We start from the raw sequence: 6,405 nt of genomic DNA, 5'->3' as shown, positions 1-6,405 counted from the left end.
TAAGATATTTTTCTTAAAGCAGACCTTAGAATTGTGAAGAAATTTATTATTTTAACAATAAAATTACTAATTATTTTGAGTGCTTTCCAGTTACTATGCTAAGGACTTTATGAACATTGTAATATTTAATCCTAATACCAGCCATAATGAGCTAAATACTACTATTTATGTATGCCTGTTTACAATTAAGTATGCCTATTTACACCTATGGAAACTGAAGCTGAGATAATTTAAGTAACTTGCTCAAGGCAACTGAATCTCTCTGGATTCAAAAGCCAGGCTTTTCATGGCTATATTTTCACATTTCCTGTGGGATGTTTCATTTACCGAGGGAGATAACCCATTCCCTATTTTGTGATGGAGGCACAGTTAAGATAAAATGAATATAGAAGTTGGTATCACCTAACTGGTTTCCGATTTGCTTAGAATAAAAATAAGTTTGCATTAGTTTTTCACTGTTAATAAAAGCAAGCCTTACAGTGATACATGACATGCAGTCCATCTTAAGCTTTTATTTTGAACATGACAGTGGCATGTAATTTAAAGAAAAAAAAATCAGCCTAACACTAAGTGTACAAGGCAATAAATCTCAAGTCCCTAGAGCAACATTTTTCTGCCACCTACTTCCTTCAGACATAAAGAGATGTGGGACCCCTGCCAGAGAAATATAATAAAATGTATGAACAGTTATAAATGAAATACAATCAGAGGCCTACAATCTGCTTTTATGCTAGCTTGTTTTATTTCTTCCTTGAGGATTCTATATCTTCCTCTCCTTCACCATGGTATTTCATTTCCCTTGCTTTTATTTTCCTACTTTTGCTGCTATTTATAATATTTGTCCTTTCCCTTTTATTTCTTTTTATGTGTTTTCTTTCTTGTTGAAGGGGGAAAAAAGTGTGATTTTATTCCTATGTGTATTCAGACTTAGGGTTTGCTTTTTCTATTGCCTTTTACTACTTTCTTATGCTGGTAATTTTTTTCCTTCTGTATCTTTTGCTTATAGTCACTTTGTATTCATGTTTTGATCTTCTAGGTTAGAAGGAACAGTTTCCTGTGGACTATCATGTTTAGAGAATTTCTTTTTTCTCTTACCAAAACAAGTCTTAGTCTTGCTAATGGGATGATATATCAGAATCTCTAAGACTAAGGAAAAGTGCCAAAGTAAATTGAAGGAGTTCACTCATTCACTTATGTAGGCAAAAATACATTTGTTCATTTACTCTCTCTTGTCTATTCATCCTTTTATACTTTCATCAAGTATTTATTGAGGACCTTATACTAATTGATTCATTCACTCAATGAACATTTATAGAGCACCTAGGATGTGTCAGGAATCCGTGGTAAATGGGGGAGAGGTGAGTGCAAGCAATAAGGGATGCATTGTCAGTAGAGAATTTTAAAACAATAATAAAATCGGCTAAAAGTCTGCTTTATATCATCATCATGTGCTCGGACTTCTAAACCATGCTATTAATAAAATTATCCTTCCCATGGAGGCTGTCCACTTCCACCACTTCCCCTCTCCTCTTTAGATATGGCATTGTCCAGCATAAAACAAAATAGATAAAAATCTCCACTTCTTAATGATCATATTCTAGCAAAAAGGAGGATGTGTGTGTGTAAATATATAATTATAAATATATTTATATATGTATATACATATATATGTATAATTCTGTAAATGTATTCATAATTGTATTAATTGGGGATACAAATTGTTCTTACATATAAAAACTATGGACAAGTAGGAGATTGTATATATGCTAAGCCACAAATTAGTAGAGTGAGTCGATGGATCCATCAAGGTATTACCTGCTGTTAGTAATGATTGATATTAATTGGGTTCTATGCATGTCTTCTCTCAGTGTTCTTAGATCTAATTGGGCTTCAGAATCACTCAGGGGATGTCTAAAAATATAGTTTCTCTAGCATCATTCAGAAAAATTTTAATTCGATTACTCTGGAGTATGGCCTAATTATTAGTGTATTTTATGTGTTCTCCAGGTAATTTGAATGGACAATCAGTGCTGAGAAACACACTTTATGTGACCCAAATGGGACATCAAAAGGAAGTTAAACTAGATACATGGGTTAAATTGTGTCCCCTAAAAATATATTTTGAAGTCCTAACCCCAGGACCTCAGAATGCAACCTTTTAGAAAGTTTAGAAATAGGGTCATTGTAGATACTATCAGTTAAGTTAAGATGAGGTCATACTGGACTAGGGTGGACTCTTTTTTTTTTTTTCTCCCCTCTCTTTCATTTTTTCTCTGACTAAAAGGTTGAACTGGTCTGGCTCTGTCTTTCTTCCCCAAGTTGGACTTCTGAGGAATCTAAGCAGGGAAAATAGAGACAAACCCCTGAGGGGACTGGAGTTTTCAAACTGGTATATGGAGGGTAGTGACATTGGACAAGAGGCAGTCGAGCACTGCTGAGGCTAAAATAGACTGGGAATTACTAGAGTTTTGCTCTTGCGTCTTCTTGGTCATTGCCTGGGGGCAAATAATGCTTGGCCCCACATATGGATTCATGTGTATTAGGAAGCAGGAAGCGATTGCTATTGAAGAAGCTCTGTGCTTATCACAAATAGATTAACTGATATTAATCAAATGCTTCCCCATCCTTCTCTTTTCAAACCCCAGGATTTAGAAATAAATATCTCCTCTTCCTGGGCTGTGAAGAGTGAATATCTGATGAGGCTTTGTTTTTTGGAATGAAGAGTGATTGAACCTGGTTTACTTAGATGCTTCTACTCTTGGCTTTTTTCCTACTCCAAACCTCTGAATTTATCAGACTGAAAATATTACATTCTAGCCATCTTTAATTCTTGTTACTTGATAAAAGTAGGTGATACTTCTGGGGAAAATGAACTCACAAGTCAAAATAACAAGACACTTAGAAGAAACAATGCTTTAAATTATTGTAATGTGAAGGCATAATAAAAAAAACATATTAGGCGTACACCATATCAGAATAATTGCAACTGAGAAACTCATTAAATCATTACATGTAAAACTTATATCAGAAAAGGAAATGGTGAAGGGAAACCAGGAAATGTGAAAACATGCTAACTTTTAATTTTATTAAAAGAGATATAGTTATCAATTTTAAAAAGAAAATATTAAAAAGAAATGTAAAAATGGGACATGATGAAAATATAGGAGGAGAGTAACAGATCTAAATAAATCAATAATTATATATATGGAAAATTTTAATTGGTTCAAAGACAAATTCTGAAAGATTGTTTGTTTGTTTTGTTTGTTTATTTTTATGCTTACAGCACATGGTCTTCCTAGGTGGTCTCCCATCCAAGTACTAACCAGGCCCGACCCTGCTTGGCTTCTGAGATCAGACAAGATGAGGCACGTTCAGGGTGGCATGGCTATAGACTCAGATTGTTGATAACAACCCAAATCTTGCTAAATGCTAATTACAAGAGACACGTGAAATATAAAGACAAGCAAAAACCAAAGGAGAAAGCAAAAATGAAGACATTTCAGATGAATACTAACACAAATAAATAGTTATATTAGTATTAAATAAAATACACTTTAAGACACTAAGTTATTGAAGTAGAGTATCACTAATGATCCAATTTCAATTTCCCAAGAATATATAGTATTATGTGTGTACATAAGTAATAAAATAGCCTCAAAATAAATGAAGTATTGAGTGAAATACAGGGAGAAATTAATAAATCTACAATTTTAGTAGTAGTTTCAACACATAACTTATTAATCGATGGTTAAGGAATCTAAATTTTATATATATGTGTGTGTGTGTCTGTATATATATATCCACGACATAATCATCAGGTTTACCCTAATGGACACAGAGTTCTACATGTAATAATTAATAAAAAGACATTTTTTCAAGCATACATACAAAATCTTTAAAAAATTTATCATGTACTGAGTCTCAGAAGACTTTGAAGAGAGTTATCAAAGATTATAATCTTCAATCAGCATAGTTAAGTTTGGAGTTTAGGACAAAAATATAAACTTTTTTTTCTTTATTTAAAATAATTTTTTATTATGATGACATTGGTTAACAAAATCCAGTAAGGGTCAGGTGTACAATTTAACAGTAAGGCATATATATAATATGTGTATATATATATGCACACACACACATATATATATAAAACACATATTATATATATGTGTATTATATATATATGTGTATATATATAAATTAGAATAGGAAAAAATAGGTGAAATTTAAAAAATAGATGAAATTTAAAGAAAATTATAGTAAAAGAGCAAAATTTACTAAAATATTAAAGCAAGATACCTCTGAGATCAACAAATTATTTGACAAAAAAGTAAAAAAGAGACAAAATTTTCTAAAGACATTAAAATAAAAACAAAAAGAGATAAAAAATAATTCTAGTAATAAAAGGTGTTTCACTAGACATAATATTCCAATAGTTTTGCCAGTCATTTCAAAAACTTCTGATAAAATTGAAATTCTTAGGAAAATATGTCTTGCTAGACTTAAATTCAAAGGAAAAATACAGCAGGAATAATTCTACAAGCATTAAAGTAATTGAAACACTACTTTAAAATATTCCCTCAAGCAAATCTTTTGAGTTTTAAAGAGGAATTCTTGCAAATTTTCAAAAACATCTTCTAAAGTTTAACCTATTACAGAAAATTAGAAAAGGGAGTATCTTCGAATGGCTTCTATGAGACCATTATCAACGTGGCATAAAATTTAGACAAAACTATACAAGAAAGACCAATTAAAATTTTACTCATGACTATAAGTGAAAGAAAATCCTAAAGAAAATATTAAGAAATCAACATCAAAATGTATAAAAAAATAGTACACTGTAAATGTATTGATTTTATCCAAGCATAAATGGGTGATTTAATAAAAGACAATCCAGAAATTTAATATAAAAAATTAAGTGATTTAAAAGCAAAAATCTTATGATCATCACTAGATATACATAAAAATTTATTTTTTGAATTAATATTTAGGGTGATGATTATTAATAAATTAGGAATATAATGGGCACTTTCTTAGTATGAATAAGGTTATAAGAAAACTTGAGCAATCATCCTAAATGAGAATTATTGAAATTGTTTTATATAAGACAAAGATGTTGATTGTATCAGGTACTTAGGCTATGCCTCACATGCTCTTGGCTCACCTTTTACTCCAGTGATTATAGCAGTCAGGATCACATTGGTGTAAACTGACAGTACATTGCTTCAGCTATCCACACAGTTTTACTTTCTGCCCTGGGATTTTCCTACTATAACTTAAGAGACCTGTGGAAATTTTACTGGCATTCATGCATATGTAGCCTGGGAGGGTAAGTGAATTAATAACTCATGGACAATTCTTAATTAATAGAGGATAGGAGCCAGAGGATAAATGCTTCTCTCTTTCAAGTGAATAATTGTGAATATAGTTTTTGCAGTATCTTATATAATCTCGATACTACCAAGCACCATTTGTTACAGAGGTGATCAATCAGTTACACAACTTTGTATTGGCTTTCCCTCCTTACACATTTTACTCTCATCAGTCTCTTATTCTCTTCCTTGAGATTTTCTCCATAAATAAGTTACTTATTTTCCTGGATTAACTCTAGTTAAGACAAATACTATCACCATTCTACTCAACATTGTGTTGGGGGTCCTAGACTATGATTGGAGGTACAAGGATTGGAAGAAGGAAATACAAGCTAATGATAATGAGCAGGTGTTGCGATCGTTTAATTAGAAAACTCAAAATAGTCTAAAGTTATATTATTGAATATAGTAAGAGCATTTAGCAAGCTGACTGAATATAAGATTAAAATACCAAAAAATTATGTATCTATACACCAATAGTAAATAGCTAGATATTATAAAAACCTCGTATACAGTAGTAACAGAACATTTAATTCTATTTAATAAAACATATTTAAGGCCTCCATAAGAAAGGATTTTAAATTGTATTAAGGGATATTAAAGAAAAAATAAATAGGGACATATACCATCATGAATAATAATTAATATTATAAAGAAATCATTCAATAACAAATCCATCTACGAATTCAATAAAATTTTTATTAAAATTCCAAGTGTTAATTTTGGAAATTGATAATCTGAATCTTAAATTTTATGAAAGATTAAAGAGCCAAGAATTCAAGGTATTTCTGAAGAGAAAGCCACATGAAATGGCTATTACTCAATTGTAGATAATAACTTAGTTTGACACTAGAGAATTACTTGCTAAAGAAATGGAAAACTAGAAATGTGTAATAATCCAGTTAGGCTGAAAAGAAAGACATGTATAGAATTGAATGTGATAACATGTCTGGAATTTACATAAAGGTCATATTATGAAATATCTTGGATGCCATAGATCAGGAGTTTATATTTACTGTAAGGTAGAGGAAAAAAT

General features: G+C 30.9%; 1 pseudogene; it reads right to left on the bottom strand.

The window, feature by feature from the left end:
• Positions 1-3,274: 3,274 nt before the first annotated feature.
• On the bottom strand, positions 3,275-3,393 carry LOC120590604 (uncharacterized; annotated as a pseudogene).
• Between the last annotated feature and the right edge of the window lie 3,012 nt (positions 3,394-6,405).

The sequence above is a fragment of the Pteropus medius genome, unplaced genomic scaffold, assembly GCF_902729225.1.
Source record: "Pteropus medius unplaced genomic scaffold, Ma_sr-lr_union100, whole genome shotgun sequence".
NCBI classification, from domain to species: Eukaryota; Metazoa; Chordata; class Mammalia; order Chiroptera; family Pteropodidae; genus Pteropus; species Pteropus medius.
Note: the sequence above shows the minus strand (reverse complement) of the source record. Positions and strands in the feature narration are given on the sequence as shown.